This window comes from Anser brachyrhynchus (assembly GCF_964034855.1).
Source record: "Anser brachyrhynchus genome assembly, chromosome: 18".
Taxonomy (NCBI): Eukaryota; Metazoa; Chordata; class Aves; order Anseriformes; family Anatidae; genus Anser; species Anser brachyrhynchus.
In genome coordinates, this window is record NC_137711.1 from 9,065,393 (window position 1) to 9,077,309 (window position 11,917).

Genomic DNA, 11,917 nt, shown 5'->3' on the forward strand with positions numbered 1-11,917 from the left:
GGGCCGCAGCCTCCTCCAGGCCACATCCACCTGCTCCACCGGGGGCTCCTCCACGGGCTGCAGCGTGGAGATCTGCTCCGTGTGGGACCCATGGGCTGCAGGGGGACAGCCTGCTCCACCAGGGGCCTCTCCCCAGGCCGCAGGGGAACTGCTGCTGTGAGCCTGGAGCACCTCCTGCCTCCTGCTGCACTGACCCTGGGGGCTGCAGGGCTGCTTCTCGCTCCTCTCTCCCAGCTGCTGTTATGCAGTAGGTTTTGTCCCCCTTCCGTAAATCTACTCTCACAGAGGCACAACCAACGTCACTCGTGGCCTGGCTCCTGCCAGCAGCGGGTCTGTTTTGGAGCTGTCTGCAGCTGGCTCTTATCCAACACGGGGCAGCTGCTGGGCTCTGCTCGGGAGCCACCCCACAGCCCTGCTACCAAAACCTTGCCACCTAAAACCAACGCAGTATCAAAGCAGAACACAACTGAACTACAAGTCAAAGAGTTCAAACATCTCCAGAACTACAGTGCACACGCTGTTGCTGCCAAGGCATCACATTGCCCAGCTCAGCTATTTGTTCCCCCCGTGGGCAGCCTAGCAATCATGGCAGCACTGCTCTTCTGGGAAAGGCCCAGCCTGCTCCAGTCTGCTCCAAAGTTATTTCATCACTCCACACATCGAATGCAACAGTTCCTCACCCTGGTAGACAGCTCTCAGAGGTTCCTTTTCTTTTACAAACCACAAGAAGGGAGGAGGCGTTTTCATTTGTTCCCTTAAGAGCTCCTGGTCCCTCCCTGCTGGATGCTATCTCCAAAAATTGCTGCAACGCTGCACACAAGCCTGCATGGTGATGGACAGTGTGTCCGTCCTGCTTTTGGGACTGGAGCTTGGCATGGATTTGTCCTGAGCTCCATCCTGAGCAGGGACATTTCTGTAACAAGCAGCACAAAGTTCCCCTTCCACCTGCCATCAGGCACAGCCCAGGACAGGGACACCATCTGATCTAACTGGTTCCAACAACCGCTTCTTCCTCCCCAGCCCTCACACCAGGAGCACATAGTAGGTGTGCACATACGAAACCCTAGCTCGAGGCTCAAAGATCCCCACAGACCAAACCTGGGTGCACCCGGCATATGCTCAGCTGTGCAAGCAGCCCCATTTCAAGGTTTCAACAAAGTCTGGAGGGGTTTTAAAAGCATTTAGAGAAGAGTCTAGACATTCAAGCAGCTCTCTGAACTGGGGCAATCTGAAGTTTCATCCACCATATTTTCGCCTTCCCCTCTCAGTCCTCACTCTGCAACTTCACTCTTCCTCCACACTGTCATCTTTTACCATGCTCTCCTACAAGCCACCAGGCCCTACTTGCCAGCTGCCAAGGGCCCAGGTTTTTGCTGGTGCTAAAGATGCCACAGACACAGGGACTGCCAGGTTGGCACAGGGTTGGGAAGAGCAGTTCCTGGAAATAGTAAATCTCTAAGCAGCCCACAATAAGTAAAGAAAGCTCTTCAAGGATGCACACACAGGGGAGGTTCTGGAGAGTCAGCAGCCACCTGTACTGCACCCCTATTAGTGCATTTGGGATTTTGCTCACACGAAACAAACGGAACATGGATGCAGATAGGAAGGAAGCAGTGACAGAGACGCAAAGAAGTCTGGCACAAAGCAAACGTTGCGCAAGACGACAGATAAACAGGTGAGGTAGAAGCTGGCATGCGGCAGAGGAACAAGCAATGCAGATGGATGCATTTGAGAAACACTCCAACTGCCAGGTGCGGGCACATGCCAGCGGAAGTCACAGCAAAACTTGTCCGATGCTCTGACAAGAGGCTTTGCCAGGAAATGCTGACAGATGAGAGCTAGAATATTTTTGGAGTATGTGCTACGAGCTTTGAGACAGCTGAGAGCTCCGGTCAGAACAGCAGAGCACCCCTTTCCTCCTACCCCTTGTACGTTCCAAAATCTTGAAAGCTCTTCTGGATGGGAAAGCTCGGTGTTGTTCAGCTGTGAATCACAGCTTCAGGGAACAGCCAGCACTGCTCATGGGAAATGCTCCAGCAGCAGCAAGTTTTTTTGTTTTTTGTTTGTTTGTTTTTACAAGTTTCCTCGTTCTCTTGGCTTCAGCAAAGCTATTCTCACAGGACGTTCTTGTGGGAAAGAGGCACAAGCACACACACATCTTCTGTTCCAGCCCCGTCATACTGGGATTTGGGGTTGAGTATCAGCTCTAGTTCAGGCAGGCGGGGGGGAGTTTCCACCAGGCCCTTTGGCCCACTCTACTTGGTAATGAAACGCAGCTGAACAAGTTTTAGGGTTCCCTACCATGGATCTGCAGCAAAGCCTGAGAAGGGGCAGCACCACTGGCTGTTGTGCAGTGTCCGCTTAGAGACCATCAGATAGGAAACCCGCACAACTATCCTCAGCAAAAGCCACAGGAGCCTTCCTGGCCTCAGCGTCTTCCAGACATGGAAGAAGCAGAGTTTCTTCCTCAGCAGGTTTGCTGACATATTGAGGGCATGAACAGCATGTCAGACCTAGAAAATTTTCTGCCCGGCTTTGAATCCCAGTTCTTAGTTCCTCCTGACAAAAGCCTACATTATGATCTGCTTTATCAGCCTGAGCCATGGCAGCAGGAGATGGAGAGCTGCACTTTACGTGAGATATATAAAAGAGCCACTGAGTCAACTTTATCTTACGCCAGGAAGAAGGGAATGAGAAAGTACTACATGTGCAAATATTGCAAAAGCAAAATATTGAAGGCAAAAGGAGGATTCGACAGTGGAAAAGGAGAGCTGGAGTGCTTTAGGATTATACTGGCTGCACATGCCCCAACGTAGTCACCTGGAAACAGGAAGGGACTACACATACACACACAAAAAAAATGCTTCTTTGTGCAAAACTAGAGAAAGTCTTGTGAGGAAACAGGGAACTTCCCAGCAGAGAGGCAAAGAAGATGAGATTCTCCACCCAGCTGGAGGCTGCTCAGTAGGAGATGGGGCAGGTACAGTGCCCCGGTGGGACACTGGGTGCTCTCAGCTACAAGTGAACACCAAATCCCTTCTTCTGCCGCAGCTCAGGCTCCACTGCTGAGATTTCGGAAGCTGCTGAGGCCATTTCACTCCATTCCTCTGCACTCTGGTGGCCCTCCTACCTTCCCCCTTGCACTCTACAGCTGCCCCTTGTAACCAAACCACCTGGAGGCACACGCACACAGCAAAAAAACCTGCACCACCAAGGACATCCCAACTCACAGAAAAGCAGCTAGTGGGTAGGTACCACATGCACATGGGGAGAAAACAATGTACCTTGCAGATAGCTCAAGAATCGTTCCCAGCTTTCATATACTATAAGGGTAAAAGGGTAAGATTCCTCTGTGGCTTCTGCCACCCCCCAACCCAATTGTCACAGGATGCAAGCATAAAAAACAGCAAGACCCCTCTTCAGGAATAAGAAAACTTACAGCTGCAGCATGCTCATGCTCCTATTTCACAGCTCCTGTCACCTATCAGCCCTCCTGGACCTCCAGGGCTTCAGCAGCTTCCCACAACCACCCCCAAGCCTGGAACAGCTCAACCACACCACGTACTACTTCTTCATGGTTCAGCCCCTAATTACAGCTGGAGCAGATACACTACAGCCACCTCTCACCACAGCTGACGGGCATCAGCCACTCACTTAAACACAGCCAATTTACATTAACAGCCTCCGTAGGGATTTATTTTCCAGGATCACAGATGCAAAATCTGCAGAAAATGTTTCTGAGAAGGATGTGTAGAGGCATGGAAGCAATGAGATTTACAAGATTTATGATCACAGAAAGCAGACAAAGAGCTGTAAAGCAGGCAGCCTGGAACAGGGAGAACTCCGGGCACAACATGTCCTAGAAGGAAAGAGTATTTTCTGTACAGTGCAAAAATTATTATAATTTTTCTTCCTGTTCATTGTTCCTTTTCTTTCTAAGCTTCCCCCTCCCTGGTAACTCTGGTTATGTATTAACAGTTGCTGATGTCAAAGAGCACTCTCTGCTACATTTAGCAGCTCCTTTACCCCTCCAAAAAGGACCTGGGATCATGTCACAGAATAGATTTTACACAACTGCAACGTAGCAATAATTAAGAATTTATTATATACTTTTACGATAAATCACAAGATTAGATTATATGTTTTTTAACACCACTTAATCAGCATTTAAGTATTAGTCAATTAACACAATGATTTTAAAGAGTTTATTACAATACAAACAGCGACTTAATTGCAGAAAGGCAAGGTTCACCCAAGACTTACTGCGGGCTATGGGGGGTGGTTCTAAATTCAGTTGGGCACTTCTAAGATCCCCTTGAAAGTGAGTTTCTCACCCCTCTCCTTGTTGGGATCTGCAGATGACTTGTTCCTCAAGGAGTCAGCCACAAGAGACGCTTCCTTCCAGGGGTGCCCTCAGAGGTGTCCCAGCCCAGGGGGGCATCGGGGGCGCAGCCCTCTCCTGTCACCCAGAGAGCTCAAAGAGTTCTTGCTTGGGATTGCTATTTGTAGGATCATGAGATAATTTACTTTGTTCAGCAGTTTTTCAGGATTCAGGTCCCTTTCACTTTGTGTTTCAGCTTGTGCAATCCCCCTCCCCTTAGCACCTAATTTGTGCTTTTGCCAATTAGTTACATCACACATTTATGGCTGGGGGGGTCTGATTGTCCCATGCCTGCACAAATAACAGGGGAGCGATGCAGTGTCAGGCTGCACCACACTCTGTAAAGACCAGAGGAAAGAGTCTGTGACAGATTTTCCTTGAATTATAGACAACAGAGGGATGATGCCATGCCATTTTGTTAGATAAAGTGATTGACTCATAGTCAAACTCAGATCCTTTATCATTTTCCTGGACTTCAGCGTGATTCATCACTTTCCCATGAGGGACTTCATGGCACTGAGCATCTGCCTGACACTCCGTTATTAACGAGCTGTCCAGTTCAAGGAACGATCACATCGAGGCATGCTGTGGCTCGTAAGCCTGAGCAAGACTTATGGCAACCACAGACACAGAGCGCACCCACCACAGGCCAGCAGCCCAGACCTGGCATTTCTAAATGAACTTGTAAGAGCAACATCCCCAGCCACACGTAGTGCATCGCATGCTGTGCTGTTTAAAACACAGATTTCTTTCTACACAGTGAGCTAAAGGCCAGACAATCAATGAAGCAAAATAAATGCACCTATGACCTCCCTTCCCGTCTGAGCTTATTTCAGGGATGCCAGATTTCAGGATGCGGTCACCAAAAAGCCATAAAGAGGATGAAAGAGCTTCAGCATTAACTGTGGCATGCAACTTCTTGCTTAAAACTCTCTGTAGCTCTCTGTGTACTAGATGACTAGAAAGTGCCTAATGTGACACCAATTTTCCAAAAAGGTCTCAGTGAAGATAAGGGAAAATACAGAGCAGTAAGTAGGATGAATTAGGAGAAACTGGATTAAAAAGTAGAGTGAACAGGCACACGGATAAACATAAGATATTGGGGAAGAGCATTTCACAAGAGAATCTCTGCCTCAAATGGGAGCTCTCTGAAGGAGTCTGTGAAGAAGCAGAAAAGGGAAATATAGTTGTGGTTGGATTAACAAAAAGCATTCAACCAGGTCCTTCAACAACTAGTCTTTCATGAGACAAGAGCCAAGGTTGTCATGCAAGTAATTGGTTAAGATAAGAAACAAAATGCAGGAGTAAAGGAGTAAATAGTTTTCAGAGTGGGCAGAGTCACCGTAGTGTCCAGCCATCCTGTCCCTACGTGAAAAATCTGGAAAAAGGAACGAAGAGGAAAACAACGAAGTTTGTTGATGTTGCAAAGTGATTCTGGATAGTAAAGATGAAGTCCAATTAAAAAATAAAGTTAGTTGCTTCTTGATCCCAACAATACCTTAAATTCACAGCTAGGTCTGAGTAACAGGGCTCCACCAACAAATGCTCCTCTGCTTACAGAGACCAGGATGGCCCCGTGATGCTCAAGGCAGGCCCCGAAAGGAGCTGGTGGAGCTGCACAGGGAGCCTCCTTTCAGAAACCATAAATAACCTGCCAGGCATTCCAGACGGAGCAAACAAAGCGTAAAACCGGGAGAATTTCAGTATTTCAACAAACAGTTCGGAAAGGTTTACCTTTCATGAAAATCTTACAAACTGGGGGAAAATTTTAACTTGAAACTCAATCAACTCAAAGTAAACATTGCCCACGCCAGTACAGGATATCTTGTTTAGAAAAGAGAAGCCAGCCTGGTGATGGTCATGCGGAAGAAGCAAGACCCTAAAACGAGGGACCAGGTTCAGCCAAGGAGGGTGTGAATTGCTCAGGTGAGACGCAAACGACATTAGTTTCTTCCTATCACCTAGACATGGGCTTTAGTTCCCTAAAAACGTTACCCTTATATAATTCATAGCGATGTAATTAATTTGAGGCAATTAAAGCAGTCAAGCGAGTCCCTGCACTGCATGCTCTGGGCACGGCAGAGCCAGCTGCAAGGAGCAGCTCATGAGAAGGGCTAGCAGTGGAAGATAAATGAATTTGAAAGGGAACTGCTTCCCACCGCTGGCAGGAGCTCCCATCTGGCACAGGTAGCAAAGATCCCCCTCCCTTCTGCTCCAGCGAAACGCTGTCAGTTCCCATTGAATTGTGCACACGACTGAGAAATTCAGGGCAATGCTGTGCTGCAAGGAGGTACGGCCAGATGTTGCGGTGGCACAATGTCCTGGATTAACACCTGGGCAATGTCCCGAGAGGACTGGGACTCAGCACAGGTCACCGAAAGCCTCTTTGCAAAACGTTTTGGGACACCTAATTGCACCGAGTCACGCACTACTAATGCAGGCTGGAAAAAGTAGCTGAAAGCCACTAAGACCCTTGAATATTTTGCTTGGAGTTAATGTTGGGGGTGTGTAAAGGCTCACAACAACACTGGGCTGTGCACCAACCACTTATATTCATCATCCTGCACAACAGGTGCCCAATTTCTCTCATTTGTGCAGGACACAAATGACTTGCAAAATGGAAACCACTTAAACGCATCCTGCCAGCCACAGCCCCAAAAGCCCATCTGTATTCCTGACTGTCAGTGTGCTGGCACAAAGAACAATTATATTCAAAATAGGGCATGAAAACAGTGCTGGCAACCCGGGAAGAGCTAAATTTTGGGTTAACAAGAAACCGCGGGGCTTTGGGAGCTGGGCAGGGAACGGGGACCCAGGCAGGCACCATGCTGCAGCCTGCAGCGCCCGGAGCCCTGAAGGTGCGCGGGGAGCCCGGCTGCAGCCCCGAGCACACATGTTGGAGGCGATCTTCCCTCCTGCTCACACACGGAGCAGCCTTCACAGTGAAACAGGAGCGGCTTTGAGCACAGCTGCAGTGAATACACATGTGAAATGAAGCACTTCCCTCTGTTCGTACAAGCCGGGACGCTGCAGAGCGAGGCAGGATCCAAAACCTGAGGATAACACAGGAGACAGCACAGGTGCAGCTGTAGCAGCCGTCCTCAGTGCTGAAACCTCAATCATGGCCAAAAATCGCATCCTACATCACCTTGAAGGGAACCGAGAGGTGATGTGATCTGGGTTTTCTGTTTTATGTATTTTTTTAGTTTTTATTTTTTACTGAGGCAGGTGTTTGCATACTCTGGCATTTACAGTCTAAGAAGCAAGGGACGCTGCTCCCTTTGACTCATCAATAAAACAGCTGTGGCTTTGACACCGCTTCAAAAACCCGAGAAAACAACCCCCTTCAGCCACACACAGCCCCGAACGGCAGCGGCACATTCTGGAGGCGGGTCCCCAGCCCATGGGGAACGCTCTGTCTTGAACACAAAGATTTTACAATGCCTCCAAATGTGCATTAAAAGGACAATTAAAATGTTCTGAAGCCACAAGTGCATTTTACGACAGAGCTTTGCGGTGACTTTTACACAGCAGCTTCACAGTGCCTGCTGCCAGAAGCTTTCCCATGATATGGAGCAGCTGGGCTCAACTCCTCCTGGGAAATCAGCAGAGAGAAAATAAAGGATGGGCAGTGGGGCCATCCGGGAAGGATGCTGTGCCTTCACACAGAGGTGAGGTGAGGTGAGATCAGTGAAGGAGCACTGAGGAGGAGGAGGACAACCTCGTCGTGCTGGCGGGTGCTGTCTGAGCAGCTCAGCGTGGCTGGGGCAGGATGCGCCCAGCACAGGCAGCATCTCCCTGGGCATGAGCTGCCACTGCTGTGCTGCACCACAATGGTGCAAATACTCGATAAATCGAGTTACACATGACCGATGGGTCCCACAGGGGCAGAAGGCATTACTCGGGCTGCAACCAGGCAGAATTTCCCTCACAGACCTCCACCTCAGCTCCAGATCAGTGCTGGGGGCTGACCTCAGCTAGCCCGTCCTCATGCCCATCCTCAGGCCCCAGCACACTGGGTTTGCTGCGTTAATCGAAGTGTTACTTGGGAACAAATCGAGGCACAGAGGAGCATTTTGAAACAATAAATACACACTCTGATTGTGAAATCAGGCACCTGCTCGACGTTCCTTCTGCTTTCTGCTGGGGAATTAAGCCCCTTTGTCACCATTAGAGCATTTCCAAGAGAATTTCCCTCTGGAATAACATGCCAATGACTAAATGAATGCTGCATCCTTCTTACTAGAAAAACAACAAAGGAATGAACGCTGAGGCCCTTGTGGCCTCTGTGGCCAGCAGCCACAGCCATCCCAGCCCTGCTGGGTCCACCTCTGCCACCCAGACCCCGTCCTGGGGACACACCGGTCCCCACAGTGAGGGACTGACTCACTGGCACGGGGACACACATGCTGCCTGCTCCTCATCACAGGGCGCAATCTGCAGAGGGCAAACCTCTCTGTCTAAAACTGGCACGAGCTTTGGGGTCTTTGAACTAACACCTGCCACTTCTGGCACTGCTTTTAGCTCAGGGTCTTCCTCGTTCCAGCAGCCTACCATCGCTCCCACCTGCCTTGGCAATGACCTCTCAGGGGCACAAGAGGCCTGGAGCTCACCATACCTGGGCAGGTGCTGCACTGCTGGATTTCAATGAAAAGCAAGCCTTTATCAAATCAGTCGGTGAGAAGGTCGGTGAGAAGCCCAGCCTGTCCTGCAGCCCTCTTGAACCACAGGGCTGTCCCCAGCAGCACCACCATGACCTTCAGCAGGGAACATCTCCATCTACCGCTTCATGGGGTGGCCTTTACCGCCTGCCACCGTCCCCAGTCCTTCGGGCCCTGCTCCCACGTGTGCAGCACAGCAAATGCCACCGCAGCAGCACACACTCCGTGCAATGACATTTGCTATTTTTACATGCTGCCAGACCACCCTTCGTGCTGCACCTTGCGTGTCTTGTGAGAGGTTTTTGAAAGCTCCAGCAGAAATGTTTGCTGCCAGCCACAGGCATTCAGAGCTGAGAAAACACCCAGGATCAGCAACAGGCACTTCTGCTGGAAATGGTGGGAGACTGACTTTTCCCACCAGCTTTCTTGCTTCACAAAGATTTTTCAAAATCCTCTGATTCCTAGCCACGAGGAGGAACCAGACTGAGAAATGTGGAATACTCCCCCAGGATGGAACAGAGTGCTGGAGGGAAGGATGGGATGGCTGAGGACACTGAGCCAAACTGCAAAGCATTGGAGCAGTCAGCACAGCCACGCAGACGTGAACTGGGAGGTGCTGTGCAAGATACAGGTAACAATGGGGAGAAACGTTTGTCTTTAGCATAGGTTTTATCCCATGGAAGGGGCTTGGCTGAGCTTAGCTGAACTCCCCGAGGCTTTTCTGATGATGCTTTGGAAGACTTCCAGAAGTCTAGTGCAGTTTTTTGTTTGTTTGTTTGTTAATCCTGAGTGCATTCAAATAAAGAGAATAAAGGCACTGTGTCCTCCTATTCCAGTTACTCTCAAAATACCTTTAATACGATGACCAGGTTATAATTGGTGCAGAGGGAAATGTGAAATATTGCTGAGGACAAAGCCCCTTTGTGCTGCAGAGATTCTACCCCGAGACCTCCTCTGTCCACCTGCACCTGCCTGCCCCGAGCACCCACACCTCTGTGGCTCTTAATTTAAAGGTTTTCATGAGGCAGTTGGGCAAATGACACAACAACCACACCGTGTAGTGCAGAAGGCTGTCACCAAAGCCACCAGCTTATATTTGCTGTAGCAGCACTCAGCTATAAGTACTGCCAAAATAGCTATAACACTGCCAAAACAGCTTTAGCACTGCTAAAACCTCTCCCAAAAGTGGCTGAGGCTCAGATCAGCCTACAACTTAGCACAGGCTGGCACAGACAGGATCCATCCCTCCCACTGCAGACATCAGCACCCAGCCAGGGACATGCTTGACTGAGACAAGCGCACCAGCAGCCGTATTAATTACTGATGTGAGATATAAAACCCACTTACAGCTGATCACAATTACCTCTACCGGTATGAAATATACGCAACCTTAACTCCATCATTGGTATGTCCTGGGTACTTTGTCGTTTTCACAGATCTCAGGTCTGGGACACAGGCGGTTACGTGATGGTTTCTAATGGTGACAGAGGACCAAAGAGCTTGGAAAAAAACAAAAGGCAGAAGAAGTGAGTAACAATGTGTGCACGTAACAGTAATCACTTAGAGGGGAAAGCCTCAAAAACCTGTGCTCCAGCAAGGTGCTGCTGGTACGCTGATGAAAATCACAGGACTTGGGCTAGATCTAATCACTGATCCTGTCCCCATGGGCTACACTTGTAAATACACCAAGAGGGAAATGGATTGGGCAAAGCAGACTTGTCAAGTTTAAATGTATTGCAAATCAATGTATTTAAGTTCTTGTTTGCATTTGTAAGGAGGTCCTTTGGTATTACCATAAGCACATTAGAAATTTGTAAACAGCGCAAGTGTTAGGTGCAAACCACCAAGCAACGTGGCCACTGCTCTGCCTCCCCACTGGCAGGAAGGTTTTCGCCCAGCCGTGCCATTTGGTCAAGCCCCCAGCACACGCCGCAGCCTCCCAGAAATGCAGCAACCTGAGCCTCGAGAGGAACACCAGGGCTGCGGGGACCAGCCATGACCACATCAACCTGGAAGAGTTCACCCCAGCACAGCCCAAATGGATTCAGGGCAGCTTCCAGCATCCTACAGCAATCTTCGGACCTCACAGGAGTCCTAAATCTATGCCATCTCTGGGAGCTTGATGAGATCCCGGTAACAGCGAGGTGAAATTCAGGAGACAGAGGAGCAACGGTTCGTTAGAGATACAGCAGCAGTCCCAAGAGGAAAGGTAGAGGAGCTCTGGCCCCATCCCTGCAGGACCAGCTTGCACAAAGATCCAGGGATGGGGTTCATACAGCTTTTACCTACAAATCCCAGGGAGTCAGAGCTTGAGCCCTCTGCCCTTTCCCTACCCAAATTCCAGGGCACCAGCACAGAACACCTCATTTGCTTCCCTGCCCTGGGCAGTAGCACTGTTTGGGCCAAAACCAGCACAGATGAGGTAGCTAACAGCCTGGCATGGCACCTCTCAGTCCCCTTCCAGCACCACCCCTTGGATTGTCTGTGCAATTCACCTCCATGCAGCGGAAAAGCTGTCAGCAGCACAGAAATCCTGGGCTGGCAGAGCTCAGCAAGAGATGAATGCCCTCCCCAAGCAGAGCATCTGTAAACCTGGTGTCCATGTAAGGGATCCTGGATGAGGGAAAACAAGCTGGTTATTGCAGCCCCCAGAGTCTCACTTTCATACAGACTAGCCAAGAACAAAGCAATACTGCCTCGGAAAGGACAACGGAAGTTTCTTGTTTGGGGGAAAAAAAAAAAAAAAAAAAAAAAAACAGGAAGAAAGGAGACAAAAATGCCAAAAAGTTCAGTGATGCCTCCAAATGCGTTGGCTAAGTTTGGGTGGCTCTTTCACTGGCGGGGACAGATAGCAGGAAGAATGAGAAAAGCAGTT

The 11,917-nt window shown here is 49.6% G+C and overlaps 1 protein-coding gene across 3 annotated transcripts in view; it reads right to left on the bottom strand.

Moving 5' to 3' along the window:
• LOC308179890 (uncharacterized protein) overlaps nucleotides 1-11,917 on the bottom strand; it is a 140,500-nt gene that overhangs the window by 57,889 nt on the left and 70,694 nt on the right. The window contains exon 1 of one of the 3 annotated variants that reach the window (XM_080560710.1): nucleotides 3,440-3,568. The exons of the other annotated variants lie outside the window; for them this stretch is intronic. The gene's annotated coding sequence lies outside the window, so the exon portion shown is untranslated. Of the gene's footprint in view, nucleotides 1-3,439; nucleotides 3,569-11,917 lie in introns of those variants that run through there. 3 annotated transcript variants of the gene reach the window in all.